The sequence below is a fragment of the Cricetulus griseus genome, chromosome X, assembly GCF_003668045.3.
Source record: "Cricetulus griseus strain 17A/GY chromosome X, alternate assembly CriGri-PICRH-1.0, whole genome shotgun sequence".
NCBI lineage: Eukaryota > Metazoa > Chordata > Mammalia > Rodentia > Cricetidae > Cricetulus > Cricetulus griseus.
In genome coordinates this window covers 25,831,126-25,846,655 of record NC_048604.1, presented here as the reverse complement: position 1 = coordinate 25,846,655, position 15,530 = coordinate 25,831,126, and the positions used below count along the sequence as shown (strand labels likewise).

Sequence of the window (15,530 nt, the reverse complement as noted above, 5' to 3'; positions counted from 1 at the left end):
GCGGACAGTGCTCCTGGCCTCCGGGCGACCTCCTCCCTGGCGCCGCAGACACAGCAGCCGCGGCCCATCCAGTCCGCGCCAGGAGGAAGCGCGTCCCAACGAATGAGTAAGTGAGGCGCGGGCACGCCACCTTGTTTACCCCACTCGGCGGCGCGCCCCTGCGGGCGCCTAGTTCACAAGAGGCGTCAGAGACGCCGGAGCCGGGAGTCGGTCGGTCGCGATTGGTCGGGGACAGGGAGGAGGATGCTGGGTGGGAGGCGCGCGCTGCAATGGCCGCTGGCTGCCGCTAGATGCCGCTGCCTCCCAACAGGAGCTGGGCGCGGATTCGTGGCCGACAGATGGCGCCTGCGCGTTCCATTCGCCTCCAAGTCGCCGAAGAGCGAACACCCCAAACAATCCCGAAGCGCCACCAAAAAAAAAAAAAAAAAAAAAAAAAAAAGAAAAGAAAAAAAAAAAGAAAGAAAAAAAAGAGAGAGAAAAAGAAAAAAAAACCCGCCGGATCCGACCGCCACTTTCAAACAACCCCCCCACCGCTCTAGAACCGCGGGAGCTTCCGTCCCCGAGTAGAATTCAAGGGTGTAAAGAAGAGGAAGGGGCAAAAAAAAAAAAAAATCTTGTACCAGCCCAGGGGTGAAGAAGCCCCCGGCCTGAGAAAGAAGGAAGGAGTGGGGGAGGCCAACAGTTTCCTGGCTGCTTGCTCTGTAGACGCTGAGGGGGGAGGTAAGTTATAAAATGGCGGAGGCGAAGCTTCTAGAAGTTTGGAGGGGCACCCGGAGGGCGCGCGGCCCACCGTGAGGTGTGTGTGCTTGCAGTGGACCGAAGCGAGCGCTGCGGCGGGGAGGGAGGCGAGGCGGCCCGGATGCCCCATGGCCGTTTCTCGGCCCCGGGCTGTCCACCGGCTCCGGCTGCGGCTCCGCGCGGGGCAGCCATGCAGTGAGCTGAGCGGCTGCGGCCGGCGGGGACCGCGTCCTCGCCTTCGCCCCCCGCGTCTCCCCCTGCCTCGCTTCTCCGCCCCCAAGTCGCTACCCCAACACTTGCAAGGAACTTCCAGCATCTCCCCCACCTCCCCCCAACCCCGTTTCCTGCCTCCCTCCTCCCAGAGCCGCTTTTTTAACGCACGACGCTCCTTTTTTTTTCCACTAACCCTCGCTCCAGCCTTTTCTCCTGCCTCCCTCGCCCAACTGTCCCCCCCTCCACCCCGGGGCCTCGCCGAGGACCCCCCCCCAATGGGTGGCCCAAAATGGAGAACGCTCAGCGGCGCAAGATGGAGGCTCCGCGGCTCCGCGTAGCGTTCTATGTGGCTGCCTCTCCTCCAGGGGCCTCCTAAGCCGCCTGGGGGGGGGACGGGAAGAGAGCCCCCCCTAAACTGGAGGTGGGGTGGGGGTGCCATCCGTAGTCGGGTGGGGGGCGAGGAAAGGCGAGCCCGGGGAGGCCTCGGCCGGGTGTGTGTGTCTATGTGGATGTGTGTGGATGTGTGTGTGTGTTGGGGGGGTGGGAGAGCGCGCAGTGGTGGTGCGGGGAAGGAAGCGAGCAAAATGGAGGTGCTGGGAACCGGGGGGAGGGGAGGACGAGCAGGCTCGCCTGTGTCTATTTGGGCCTCGGACCGAGGGAGGCGAGGGAAAATCTACTCTGCTCACACCCCTCCCTCCTCCCCTCCCTCCTCCCTTCCCCTCCTTCCTCCCCTCCTCTCCCCTCCCTCCCCTCCCTCCCTCCCCCCCTCCCCTCCCTCCCTCCCTCCCTCCCTCTCTTCCTCCCTTCCTAGAGAGGGAACAACATTCATGTGACGGGCCCCTCGGCTTCTCTCCCCCGCCCCATCATCTCCAGCGCGTGGTGGGGGAACTGCTTGGGCAAAGCGGTTGGCATCGATCTCTCCATCCTTTCCGAGGCCCCGACTTCGGTCAGTTTTTCTTAGGGCACCAATTTTCGAAATAGACTGGGGTCCGGCGGCGTCGGTCCCCTGCGCGTAGACCTTGCCCCAAAGGGGGCCCTGCTTGCCTGGCATGGGCGGAGAGGGGGGGAAGGGCGGGAGTGGAAGGCTGTTTGTTGGGGGGTTTTGGCGCCACTTTTGTTTTAGTTTTAGTGCTGCTTTTTCGTTCCCACCCCCACCCGCACTGTCTTTCTCAAGGCACGAACTGAGCTGATCCTTGCCCCAGGTAGGCAGCCTCTGTTTTCCCTCCACACTTTTATTCTTGCTTGAGGGCGACTTTCTCTTTTCTTCTCGCACGTATCCGGAGATCTGTGGACTGCAATTTCAGGAGGAAAAGGGTCGGATGGGCCATGGGAGAGAGAAGGTGTGGGAAACAGCATCAAGTAGTTCCGCAAAACTTTGAGCCCCGTTCCCATTTTCTTCTGGCCTAGAATCGTAAACGTATTGTTGATTTCGGCCTTTTTTTCTCCCTTTCCCTCCCGCCGCGAGAATGTCTTGTTTTGCCTTTAGTTTATTTTTTTTATTTTTTATTTTTTTTATAAACCGCTGTACTTTCGACATTTAGTTTCTGCTCCTCCTTGCTGTTATATGTCATTTTATTTTTAATTCTAAATGGTAATGGGTTATCGTGTGATTTTTCGTGCTTTGGTGCTCGACTTGAATTTTTAATATTGCATTAGTAGTTTCATCCGGTCTGGGAGACTTTCTCCTCCGTGGCCTAGGATGTTTTTTATGTTGTTGCCTCCCTCCCCTCCCTCCCCCCTCCTTTCTTCTGGATGTAGTTGGTAAATTAAGCGTCGTGTTTTTTGATTAAATGATTATTTCCAGCTTCTGTGCTATGTCTATAAGAAACTTTTGATCTGTGGGGTAAGGTTTAAGTAAAGGAGACGCTTGTGTTGGTTTGCAATGGTTCCTTAAAATGCGCGGGCCGCCTCCTCCTCGACCCCGGTAAAGCCCCATCTTCCCTTCACACTGGAGTGTAAATTCCGTACCCCCGTTTCTCCCACGGACCGCCGTATTTCACAGCAGCCACACCCTGTATATATGTCTCTGTGGATTGGACTCATTATCAGCTTAATTTAGTGACTTAAACCACCATGATGGGACTTGCTTAAGCACGAAGCTTCTTTTCCTGTTTAGTCCTGGTGTTTAGTGTCGAAAGAGGAATAATCGAGGTTTCTTAATGAAACCCGGTGCAGTCCAAGCTTTGCTTTTTTTTTTTTTTTTCTGTTGTCTTTTTTCCTACTCTGGGCTGTTGGCGGTGTCAGCACCGCTGCTGGGGGCGGGGGGTGGAGGGGAGAAAGAGTCGGGTTACCGAAGTGCGTCATTCCTGGCTCGAGCAGGGCCTGCTCGGGAGCTTGCTGGTGTTTGTTACTGTCCTCGCAGCACTTTCCTGCCAACCTTCTCTCTCTGCGTATTGGTTAGGAGCAAAAGCAGGAGGCGGTCTCCTAATTCTGTCTGGAGCCCAGTGCGTTGCGTTTAAGGGTATATGTGAACTTCATATGGTTTGTTTTTGATGGCCCTGGAAAGTGGATGCATTGCTGGTGACGGAGATTCAATTCAGGTAGTTTGCTCTTGCTTTCATATATTTCTCAATGAACGGTGGGGTTCATTTTGAACATTTTAAACCACTTACGTCAAAATGCCTGCTTTTCTTTCTACATTGATATCAATCTATAATTAGGGATCAGAAGGACCAGTTAAGGCATAAGTGTTCAGCGGTTTTTCAAGTGGTTGAATTGTAATTTCATGACACATTATGTTAAATAGTCTGGGTTTTTTTTTTTTCGGTTTTGAGATCAAGTGCTGTGTGAATTCCAGCTAATTGCAAATGTTTTAAGTTCATTTTCATCTCGTATTTCTATTTATCCTCTTAAAATATAATTTAAAATGTACTCATTGAGTCTGATGGGCTTGATTAAAATTCTTAGAGATGGTTATTTCTATGTTTTTTAACTGAATTCTTAAATTTGACTATTTAGGACTTGTGCAGGATGCTCTTATAGTAAGATTGCAAAATTTTTGACTTTTTAACATGCAAGTTTTATATTTTTGCCTTGGGGTTATTCTCACTGTCCTTATGAGTACATGTCCCTCTTTCAAGATAAGTAGGGAGACAGAGATGAAAGGAAAAGACAAGTGGCTGTGGGTTCGGAAGGGCTCATTGTTAACTTCCTCTACTTTTGTATATGCTGGCAAATTTCTGTAGTTGAGGAAGAATTTGGAAGAAAAAAATCTCCCAACTCACTGCATTTTGATGGGCTGACTTCTTTATATTTACATATCTAAGTTATTTACACGAAACTTAGGCTTGTGTGTAGGTAATTACATAATGCCTAGCATACCGACTTTGAAAAAAGATTTAAACAAGCAGTATAGGGGAAACAATGTCAATTCTTGTAAATTAGACCGACTTTAAATGTAACTAGTCTCAGTGTGCTCTCATTACTTTCTTTTTGATTCTTCGTTTTGAAAACAGGAAATTCCATTTGTAGATTTAAAACATTCTTTTTGGTGTCTGTTTCATTAACTTGGAGTTGGAGTGAGTCAGTATGAGAGGGATTTACTATTAATAGGAGGGGCTTTGGCAGTTGGAGTAAGCGCCAGTGGAAGGGATTGGGGTGCCATAGGGAGCATTCCCGGTAGGAAGATTGACATGGCTGGATTCAGTTTCAGTGTTTGGTGTTAATGACTAGGTAGAGAAGTGGATTGGAAAAGAAATGTACTTATTAGCCATTCCTTCCCACTGTGAAGTAACTGTAGTATTATAAGGTATCTGAGACTGACAGGCAGGGTAGAGAGGGTTCTTCTTTTTAAACCAATAGGAAATTGAATGTGTACATAGAAAATGATGTACCCTCCCCAACAATCTGCTGCTCTAACTACTTAGAAGTTGATGTGGAAGCTATTTCAATATTTTCTTTGAAGAACATTTTCAATATTGCTATCAGCAATAAAAGTGCAATTAAAATTAAGACCTTGGGTCTCCTTTAATTAGTATATTTGCTCCCCCAATCCAAGGTAAGTGCATTGCTTTCTGCAGTTTGGTGTTACCATTCTGTGTCAAGCTTATTTTGTTCCTCTGTTAGATGCAGTTTTGAATATCTGCTAAAGTTCTGAAGGGAATCCAAAGCAATGGACACTCTTATTTTTGTGTTTGGTAAAGATTATTCCCAATTATCAAAAAAAAATTGTCCCCTAGTCTGGGAGTAAACATCTCTGAACTGTTATTACTTGGAATCATTGGTTTTTACAAGGATCGGGAGAGAAGGGAGGTTTCCTGGCTTCAGGTTTGTATTCCTATTCCCTTACCATTTTAAGTCGATGGTGAAGATGTGGCATCAGATTTGATTTTTGGTGGTGAGGCAGTAGCTAACAAATGAGAAGTTTTGGCAGCCTTGAAGTTGATTTTTCATTGTTTTAAGGTCCAAATGTGAAAAGAATTTTAATGAAATTAAATGCACCATTTTTTTTTATCATTTGTATGAAGTAAAATTGGGGGCTTGGCCTAGGATCAGGCTCAAATCTCTTTCTTTGGGAATACAAGGTTAGAGGTGAAAAGACTTCATGGTCACTTTAGTAATGTTTACTATTCTGCATGCTTAACATACTCACCACAGTCCTATGGGAATGCTGTAAACAGTGGGCAGCATTTTTATTATGCTTCCAGTTCTTTGTGATAGATGCAACACTTCAGTTTTTGATGTTGAAAGATTAGTTTGGAACCCAAGGTTTATATTAGAATGTACAGTTTGTTATTTAGAGGAGTACTATTTTGTATTCGGGATAATAAATAGCAAAGAAAAGGGATAGTCCTAATTAGCGATGCACTTTTAGTGTAGTTCTAGTTAGCTATTAGTGTATATTGAAATGTGATTGTTGGAGAATAAAAAGGAGTTATAAAATTACACTATGTTTAAAAGTACTTTGCATTTTTTTTTAGTTTTCTACATTTAATATTTATGCTCAGGGCTTTTTGTGTGTAGTTCCATACTGTGCCTGTATAGTAATTCTTTATGTATTTGTCACAAATGGTAGATTTTGCATGTTCTGGTGGCAAAGATATGAAGAAATAAAATTGTCGGTTTTCCTTTTCAATCTCCTGAAGTGCATTTTTTGCATTTAATTTAACTAAATACTCTGTTTTTCTGTGTAAGTAATGTGGCTTTGTGGACTGGGTTTTGTGTATATGAATTTTAAGAAATGGTACATCTTTAGCTTCTTTGCTAATCTGCTACAGGGAATTTTCCTCCTGAATAGGGTTATTATACATGTTTGCTGTACTTCTTTGATACTGATTAGTAGACACCAGGAAGTGAGTGTTGCTAGGCACGGTGGCTCACACCTGTGATCTGAGCACTTTGGAGGCTGAGGTAGAAGGATTGCTGTCAATTTGAGGTCAATTTGGGACACAGGGTGAGTATTAGACCAGCCCCGGGCTACTTTGTGAGATCCTATCTTGAAAGAAGAGAAAGTTTGTTAAAGATACTAATAAAATTGTTTTGTTCTCCTCTTCAGACAAGGCACATACAATGGTCTCTTTGCTTGTTTATTTACTTACTTATTTTCAGATGGCATCTCCTTCTGGATCCCAGGTATCCTTCAAATTGGCGATCCTCCTACTTGAGTCTTCCTAGTCCTGGGATTACAGACATTGGCTGGCATGCTTGTATTTTTTTAATTGAAAAGTACATGATTAGACATGACAAACTAAAGAGATTTTTATAAGCTCTTAATAACTTCATGTAAAACTCAAAAGTAAAATTCCTTTAAAAATAAGCCTTAATTAAATTTTCATTGAGTGTTTAGTGTTGGAAAGTTGAGCTCTCTTTATAGTTTTGTAAGAATAACTTTGTTTGTTTGTTTGTTTGTTTTGTTTTTGTTTTTGTTTTTCGAGACAGGGTTTCTCTGTGGCTTTGGAGGCTGTCCTGGAACTAGCTCTTGTAGATCAGGTTGGTCTCGAACTCACAGAGATCCGCCTGCCTCTGCCTCCTGAGTACTGGGATTAAAGGCGTGCACCACCAACGCCCGGCGGTGGCAAGAATAACTTTGTAAGAGTGTAATCTGTAATTTTTGTAACCTGAGCTAATCTTCTAGAAAGTAATTTCAATGTATTTTGGGTTTCTTTGGGATTATTATTTTTATTTTATTTTATGTGGATGAGTGTTTTACCTACATGTGTGCATGGTGCCTAAGGAGGCCAGTAGAAGGTGTTGGATCCCTGGGAACTGTAGTTAAGGAAGGTTGTAACGTGCCCTGTGGGTTCTGGGAATTGAACCTGGGTTCTTACAAGAGCAGCCAGTACATTTAACCACTGAGCCATCTCTTTAGCCCCTTGGATTCCTTTTGAGAGTCAGAAACCATATTTTAATATCAATCCTCATGAACTTTGCAATATATGTTTTAAAGGATATTTTACAGATGAGGAAGTTTAGGTTCTAGGTAATAATAAATGACTTTCCCCAAATCACACCCTGATTAGCTTGATCTCAAGTCCTTTGTTTGTTAAACTCAGGTGTTTCTCTTAGTGAGTTTAGGTCTGCAATTCTCATTGCTTTAATTTTATCTATAAGATCAACATTTTTCCATATATAATACAAGATAATTACAGATCTTTGTTCAGGGACTGGTGAGTTGCTGCAAGTTGTATGTTTGGGCCAGTGAGACACCTGGGTGGGCAAGGACATGTTGCTCCCAAGGCTGCTGACCTGTGTTCTGTCTATGCAGCCAGCCCTCATGGCGGAAGGAGATAATTGACTCTTACAAGTTGTCCCCTGAATTTGTATACATGCACCGTGGTATGCCCCATGTGCTCCTCCCCCCAAATAGATAAAAAGGTTGTTTTTTAGACAGAGTTTCACTATGTAGCTGTGTCTGGCCTGGAATTTGTAGGTAGACCAGGTTGGCTTTGAACTCACAGAGATCTGCCTGCCTCTGCCTCCTGAGTGCTGGGACTAAACGCGTGCACCACCATCACCCGGCTGGAAGTTGTGTATTTTATTGTAAACTAACAATCAAAGTAATTGAATTCTGAGTTTTAACATTGCTTGAATATGATCAAAATTCATGGAATGTTGATCAAAATTCATGGAATCTTGAAGTCTTGATGTGAGCAAAGGTTTCTATTTTCTATGATACACAGAATAGTTACACTTTTAAAAAATTCTTTATTCTGTGTATGTCTAAGGATAGTCTCTGAGTCATTCAGCTTGTTACTGGTTAGATTTTAATTAAAAATTTAGGCCAGGGCCATTACTCTAGCTGATGAAGACCTGGGTTTGCTTCCCAACACCCACATGGTGCCTCACAACCCTTTAAAACCAGGGATTCCCACATTGTCCTCTGACCTCGGAGGGCAATGGGCACACATGTGGTGTACATGCATCCACAAGGCAAAACATTCAGACACATAAAATAAATGCACATAATTACAATTTACAAATTAGGATAATCTAATAAGACTCAGCTATTCATAAACTTGAGTTTTTCTTGTCTGAAGAAATTCTAGATGTTGGATTTAGTGAAGATGAGGTAAAAATTAAATATACAGATAAAATATGCATTGTGTGTGAACATGGCATGCATGTGCTTTTTATGGCCATGAGTCAAATTTAGTATTTTGTATTGATCATTCCCTTAAACTTCATCGTCAGGAAATAATTTTTACAGGTGATAGCAGTCTTCTTTGACTGACTCAGACTCTTTCAATATTGAATTTTGTTTTTGAGACAGGGTTTCTCTGTGTAACAGCCTTGGCTGTAATGGAAGACTAGGTTGGCCTTGAACTCACAGAGATATGCATGCCTCTGCCTCCTGAGTGCTGGGATTAAAGGCGTGTGCCACCACTGCCTGGCCCAGTATAGACTATTTTCATCCATTTTTTTCTCTCTGTATTCCATTAATACCAAGAACTAATGTTCCATGACAGAATTATAACCCAAGGTGCCTATTGCATGCAGTGTGTTTGTTTCTCTTATTTGTCCTGAAAAAAGACAGATGCCAAAACTATTCCTTAGTTTTATGAATTCTGTAGGTAACCTGAAGCACCTTGGTTACAAATGTTACTAGTATATTGAGGCTTGATTGGGCTATAAGCAGAGATCGATTTTCATATTATTTTCTCGTATGTGATGTAAGTAAATTGATGATATTGCCATTTCGCTGATAAATTTGTTAGTATTTTATTTCAAGCAGTTAGTGCTGCTGAATTGTCTTAAAAAATTGAAAAAATTGAATGTGGGCCGCGAAATGGTGGCACACGCCTTTAATCCCAGCACTCGGGAGGCAGAGGCAGGCGGGTCTCTGAGTTCAAGGCCAGTCTGGTCTACAGAGCCAGTGCCAAGACAGCATTCAAAGCTACACAGAGAAACCCTGTCTCGAAAAACAAAACAAACAAAACCAAAAATAAGTTAAATGTGGGAAGTTAAATGTATGATTTTTATTTGTAGGAACATTTTTATTACATAATTAAAAATTCTTTTCTAAAAAGACACTGATAGTAACTGATACTAACTGAACTCATTATATGCTGGGTACTATTAGAGATACTTCACATGCATTACAACACTCAATTTTCATAATCCTGTGAGGTATTATAACTACATGGTTCATTGTTTTCTTTTTTGTTTGTTTCTTTTTTCTTGAGACCGGCTATCTCTATGTAGTCCTGGCAGTTCTGGACCTCACTATGTAGACTGATGCCTGGAACTCAGAAATCTGCCTGTCTCTGCCTCCCAAGTGTTGTGATTAAAGGTGTGTGCTACCATGCTCAACCTTACAGGGCAAGGTATTTTATGTAGTCTACATTAGCCTAGACCTCATTGTCTAATCCAGGCTGGCCTTGAACTGAAGTCATTGTGATCTTCCCTCTTCACTGTCCTGAGTGCTGGAATTATAGGCATGATTTACCACGTCCTGCCAAACTAGGGTACTTTTGAGAGTAAGAGAGGTCATTAATCAGACAGCATGCTGGGAAAAGAGCATAAACTAGGACTGTCCCAGAGAAACTGGGATATATGATGACCCTAATTAATAGACCCTTTCCCAGAAGAGGAAACATGAAGGCCTAGTAACTTGCCCAATTAGTAATTGGTAAGAAGGGATCCCAAAACCCTATAGTGATTTGTGTGGGTATGAAAGTGATACAAACTACTTTAAATTTCTGTAATCAAAGAGTTTGCTAAGTTTTATTTTTTGGGGTAAGTTTTTATTGGCACAGGGGCAGTAGTAAAAGACAAGATAGCATTGTTTTTTAAAACTCAGTATAATTTCTAGCATACTGTTTTGAAGTTATTAAGACTAGGGTGATTATGTCTTAATGTCAGAAAGTAACTTCCTTGAACTTTACCGAAGCAAAACAAGTAAACAACCATAACAACATCTGAGTTTATTTTACTTGTGTATTATTCACATTTCCTTTATAATTTTCATATTAAGAAATATTGATGCTATTATTTCATGGAATCCCACTGAGAAGGTAGATAAGAGAATGGCAGTGTTTGGGACTGGGGAGGAATGTTATTAAAACCCAAGAAAATGCTGTAGGTTTAGCACCTTGCCTGAAGTGAAACTGATCTTGGAACATAATTTGAGAGTTAGGGCTTGCAAAGAAGGGCATGTCACTTCAGGAATGGAAGAGTTCTCTTTGGGACTAGGACACATGGTGCTCAGAGGTAGAGCTGCTGCTATTAGTGTTGTAATAAAAGTCATGCCATGCATCAAGGTTCCCATAGGTTTATTTGAAGAGAGAGAAGGGGGAGAGTGGGGCAGAGAGGGGTCCCTGGGAACAAAAGTAGGGAAGAGAGAGACAGAGACAGGAGATGGGTAAGACCCACCTTTTAAAAGGGAACATAGTGAATTTGCACAGGAGGTGATCTTAGTGGCTGCAGCTGGGATCATATCCTGTCAGACCCCCAAGCCTGAATACTCACAATTAGCATTTTGAAGGTAGTCAACATCCGGTCCTCTAGTCCCGTCCCCCCACCCCCCACCCGACCACTCTTACTTTTGTGATTTTTTTTTTACAATTATTTTGTATTTTTGGTTTATTCATGTATATGGTATCTTCTTCCCTGCCAAATTACCAAATGTGAATTCTGGAAAAGGCATATTATTTTGCTGAGTGTAGGTGAGGGGTAGAGATTTGATCTTTCTGCTTAAAACTTTTTTCCCCCTGAGACGGGGGACTCTACCTAGCCCTGGCTGGTCTTGAATGCAGAAGGGATTAAAGGCCTGTGCCTCCACATGAAATCTGACCTTTTTGTCCCCTACCATCCCTCCATCTGTCCATCTTTTGAGACAGGGTTTCTTTGCATAGTCTGACTGCCCTGGAACTTGCTCTGTACACCACGTTGACCTCAACCGAAAAGATTCACCTGCCTCTGCCTCCTGAGCGCAGTGATAAAGGCGTGCACCATCACCACTCCTCATTGCATCTTAAGAGGACTTTCAATTTTGTTTCCATAGTTTGTTGTTTCATATTTCATTGACTGCTGCCTTTTGTGACCTTAATTACTTCATTTTGGGGGTTTTGTTTCAGTCACTATCTTACCAGTAAGATTGAGTTACTATTAAGTAGTTCTGTATATTAATATGCTTGGTTTGTTAAAATTGTTCAAGAAAACAAATGGAAGGAACATAATTACATTTCTGATCAGATAAGGAATATGTGGACTGTATTTTGACCTAGGGGCAAAGGTTAATTTGGGGAAGGGGATTTTTGTGGTACTAGGGATTGAATCTAGTGCCTCACTATATAAACTAGGTGAGTACTTTACTATTGATTTATAGCCCCAGCTTTTTTTGTGCAATACTGATTTTATTCTGGCTTAGTTTGTCCTTGTAGCAAAAACAAAACAAAACAAAGCAGAAAAACCAAACCAAACCAACCAAACAAAAACCCCACCTTTTTTTCCCCAACTTTTTTTATTTGAATTAGAAACAGGATTGTTTTACGTGACAATCCCAGTTCCCTTCTCCCACCTGTCCTCCCCTACTGCCCCCCCCAATTGAAACCCTACCTAACACAGATCCTTTCTGCTCCTCCTGGATGATGAGGCCTTCCATAGGGAGTCATCAGTGTCTATTGTATCCTTTGGGGTAGGGCCTAGGCCCACCCCCGTGTGTCTTAGCTCAGGGAGTATTCCTCTGTATGGAATGAGAGCCCCAGCTTTTTATTGTGTTTTGACCTAGGCTTTCTCTGTCATTCAGGCTAGCCTTGAATTCACTAATTTGCCCATGTTGGCCTCCAAGTTGTAATCTTCCTGCTTTAGCATCCTGAGGGAAGGAGCATGGGGACATTTATCATATGAAGTTAATGCAATTATTTTAACATATAGTTAGAGTTGAAAGTTGAGGTGGTGGTTAATGAACATTCTGAAATGATGTACAGGAAACTTTTTTGTTTGTATTTCAAGACAGGGTTTCTCTGTGTACTCTTGGCTGTCCTGTAAATAGCTCTGTAGACCAGGCTAGCCTTGAAGGCACAGAGTTCGACCTGCCTCTGCCTCCTGAGTGCTAGGATCAGAGGTGTGGGCCACCGGGATCAGCTCAAGAAATATATTTAAGGTATCTACAATAATCTACAATACATTTTAGCTTTAAAGCATGAGTGTAGCCAAGTGGCAGTGGTGCATATCTTTAAATCTCAGGACTCAGGAGGCAGAGGCAGGCAGATATCTGAGTTTGAAGCCACCCTGGTCTACAGAGCAAGTTTCAGGACAGCCAGGGATGTTTACATAGCAGAACCTTATCTCCAAAAGCAAAAAACAAAACAAACGAAACCTTGAGTGTATTGTAAGACAGAGGTTCAGTAGTACTGGGACACAATGTACAATTTTTTGTGATGTTGGAGATTGAATGCAGGGTCTCTTGCATACAGCACAAGATACTATGTGTGCATTTTGTCAGGTTCTCAAGGGTTTGTTATTAAATCGGTGGTGATTTAATAACAGGGTGATCCTGTTCCCTTAGTTGGACTGTATCACAATAAAATGTATAAAAATGCATATTTGTTTGAGACAAAGCTTAACTCTTTACCCCTGGCTGGCTTGGAACTTGTTACATAGAGCTCAGAGATTCATCTGTGTCTCCTTAATCCTGGGATTAAAGGTGTGTATCACACACTGGGTGGAGGTGATGGACGCCTTTAATCTCAGCATTTGGGAGGCTGAGATAGTCTCTGTGAGTTCAAGGCCGGCCTGGTCTACAGAGCGAGTTCCAGGACAGCCTCCAAACCTACAGAGAAATCTTGTCTCAAAAAGCAAACAAACAAACAAGGTGTGTGACACCTCGCCTGGCAAAAGTTCTTTAAAATAATTGTCCTCTACTATAGTTGCTCTTTAGGTCTTTTTCTTTTAAAGATTATATGGTTGTGTGATCCCCTTTGGCCTCAATCTTGTTATCCTCCTGTCTCAGTCTCACAAGCACCAATATTAGGATGTGTTGCCTGCCATTCCTTGCTTCCCCCCTCCCCTTTCTCTCTGTGCCTGAGAGAACCCAGGGCCTTGTGTGTGTTAGGCACCACCCTGCACTGAGTTGTAGCTTCACCCTGTCATCAAGACAGTTTTGGCAGAATGTCTTTACTTGAAAAAGTGACAGTTATTAGATTAGACAATACCTTTAATCCCAGCAGAGGCAGGCAGATCTCTGTGAGTTTGATTCCAGCCTGGTCTACAGAGCGAGTTCCAGGACAGGCTCCAAAGCTACACAGAGAAACCCTGTCTCGAAAAACAAACAAACAAACAAACAAACAAACAATACAGCTTTCTATGAAAGTTGTTAGAAGAAAAGTGACAGGATGCTAATGTTACCTTGGAATGCTCATCTTTGGTGGCTAATAATCAGTTAACAGATGGTTCCTTACAGCATTTACCATTATCCAGAAGTTTGAGGCCTTCCAATTTGTTTTTGTTTCTGTGTAAAAGCAATAAGCAATGAAAAATTTGTTAGTGGGGTACAATGACTTGGGCCTTTACTTGGGAGGCCAAGGCAAGAGGATTTTGAGAGCTTAGATCTTAGTGTTCAGGTGTATGTACTGGCCTGTCCTTGGGGTTCTGACAGGATACGCCCTCAATTGCAGCCACTAAGAGCAACACCTGTGCACATTTACATTCCCTTTTAAAGGGGCCCTGCCCACCTCCCATCTTTCTCTTTCTCCCTCTCACCCTTTGTCTTTCTCTTCCATCACTCTTTTTTTTGGTTTTTGGAGACAGGGTTTCTCTGTGTAGCTTTGCAGCCTGTCCTGGCACTGGCTCTCGAGACCAGGCTGCCTCTGCCTCCCGAGTGCTGGGATTAAAGGCATGTGCCACCAAAGCCCGGCAGTTCCACCACTCTTGTCCCCAGGGACCTGCCTCTGCCCCCTCTCTGCCCCCTTTTCTGCTCCTTCTCTCTCCTTTTACAGTAACCCTCCTGTGTGAGTCCTCTTGTAAGGCATGACTTCTCTTTACGGTAGTTTTAAAATTACAACATTGGTTCCCTGACGGAGAAAGACTCTCCTAGAGCTTCCTCCTGCCCGCAGGCAGTTTGAGACACTTTGAGATCCTGGAACTCAGTCCACATTCCACAGTCTCACTTCTCTGCCTTGCTGGGTCCCTTCATCCCAAACCAGCATGATTGGTGAGCCACTCCTCCTTCCGAACCTCTGGCTATTTCGCTTGAGGGAGGACTTCTAGTCTCTCGAGTGTTTTTTTTTTTTTTGCCTTTTGCCTTTTGCCTTTTGGCCTTCTTAAGTCCTGGTACCAGGCAACCATGGCTCTATTAGGTTCACAGCCCTTGGCCCTCGCCTTTTGCCTGATGACTCATTGGGTGGCCTGTGACTGTGTCATTTCTTGGACACTAGGATCCTTCGGCTCCTGCCCCTTGATTGATGGTCACCAGGCAGCTTGTGCCTTTCTCTTGATCCTTGCTTGAGAAAAAGCCATTGGATCTCAATCTGCCTCACTCATGGGAAATAAGCCTACCAAAAATTTGCTTCCCGGCATTTTATATCTTGCTATTTTTTGGGGACCTTTGCAACATTCTGCCTGCGATCTTGATAGATGGAACGAGGTATCGCCCTTTTTACCCTTTCACTCTTCCACTGCCCCCCCCCAAACCTCTTACATTAGTACTTGCGTGCAGCATGTTTGCTTAGTGGCAGAGCTCTCCGAAAGGTAATCACTTCACATTGGGACCCTACCCATATGCTCCACCCTCAACAGAGCCTTTCTCTTCCACCTGCAACAAATCTGCTTTTTTGTTTGCTGATGGCTTTGCCTTTCATTCGATATTGGCAGTTGGGCCTCTGGTGGCGCTCCCCGCTTCAGACCATTTCCCTGGATGTGAGGCTTCCTTTCTCAAACACAGTCTTCTCCTCGCCTGCAGGCTTTTCTTGAAGTCCTGGTACTAGGTGACTGTGTCTCTCTTGGGCTCAGAGCCCTGGGTCCCTGCTCTGTGTTTGACGAATCACTGAATAACCTGTGGCATCTCAAAATTGACCCTCTCTGAATTCCTGGGATGCTAGGAATTGCAGACCCTCACTCATGGGAACATCCCATTAGGATGTTTTTTGGCGACCCCCTACCATTCTTTTTTTTTTCCCTTGGTTTTTCCACACAGGGTTTCT

General features: G+C 43.9%; 1 protein-coding gene across 4 annotated transcripts in view; it reads left to right on the top strand.

The window, feature by feature from the left end:
- The first annotated feature begins 475 nt into the window (after window positions 1-475).
- Window positions 476-15,530, top strand: part of Stag2 (stromal antigen 2) — a 139,124-nt gene continuing 124,069 nt past the window's right edge. The window contains exon 1 of one of the 4 annotated variants that reach the window (XM_027433515.2): window positions 476-720. The gene's annotated coding sequence lies outside the window, so the exon portion shown is untranslated. Of the gene's footprint in view, window positions 721-1,763; window positions 1,898-2,065; window positions 2,154-15,530 lie in introns of those variants that run through there. The other 3 variants (XM_027433514.2, XM_027433518.1, XM_027433516.2) reach the window with 3 other exon arrangements.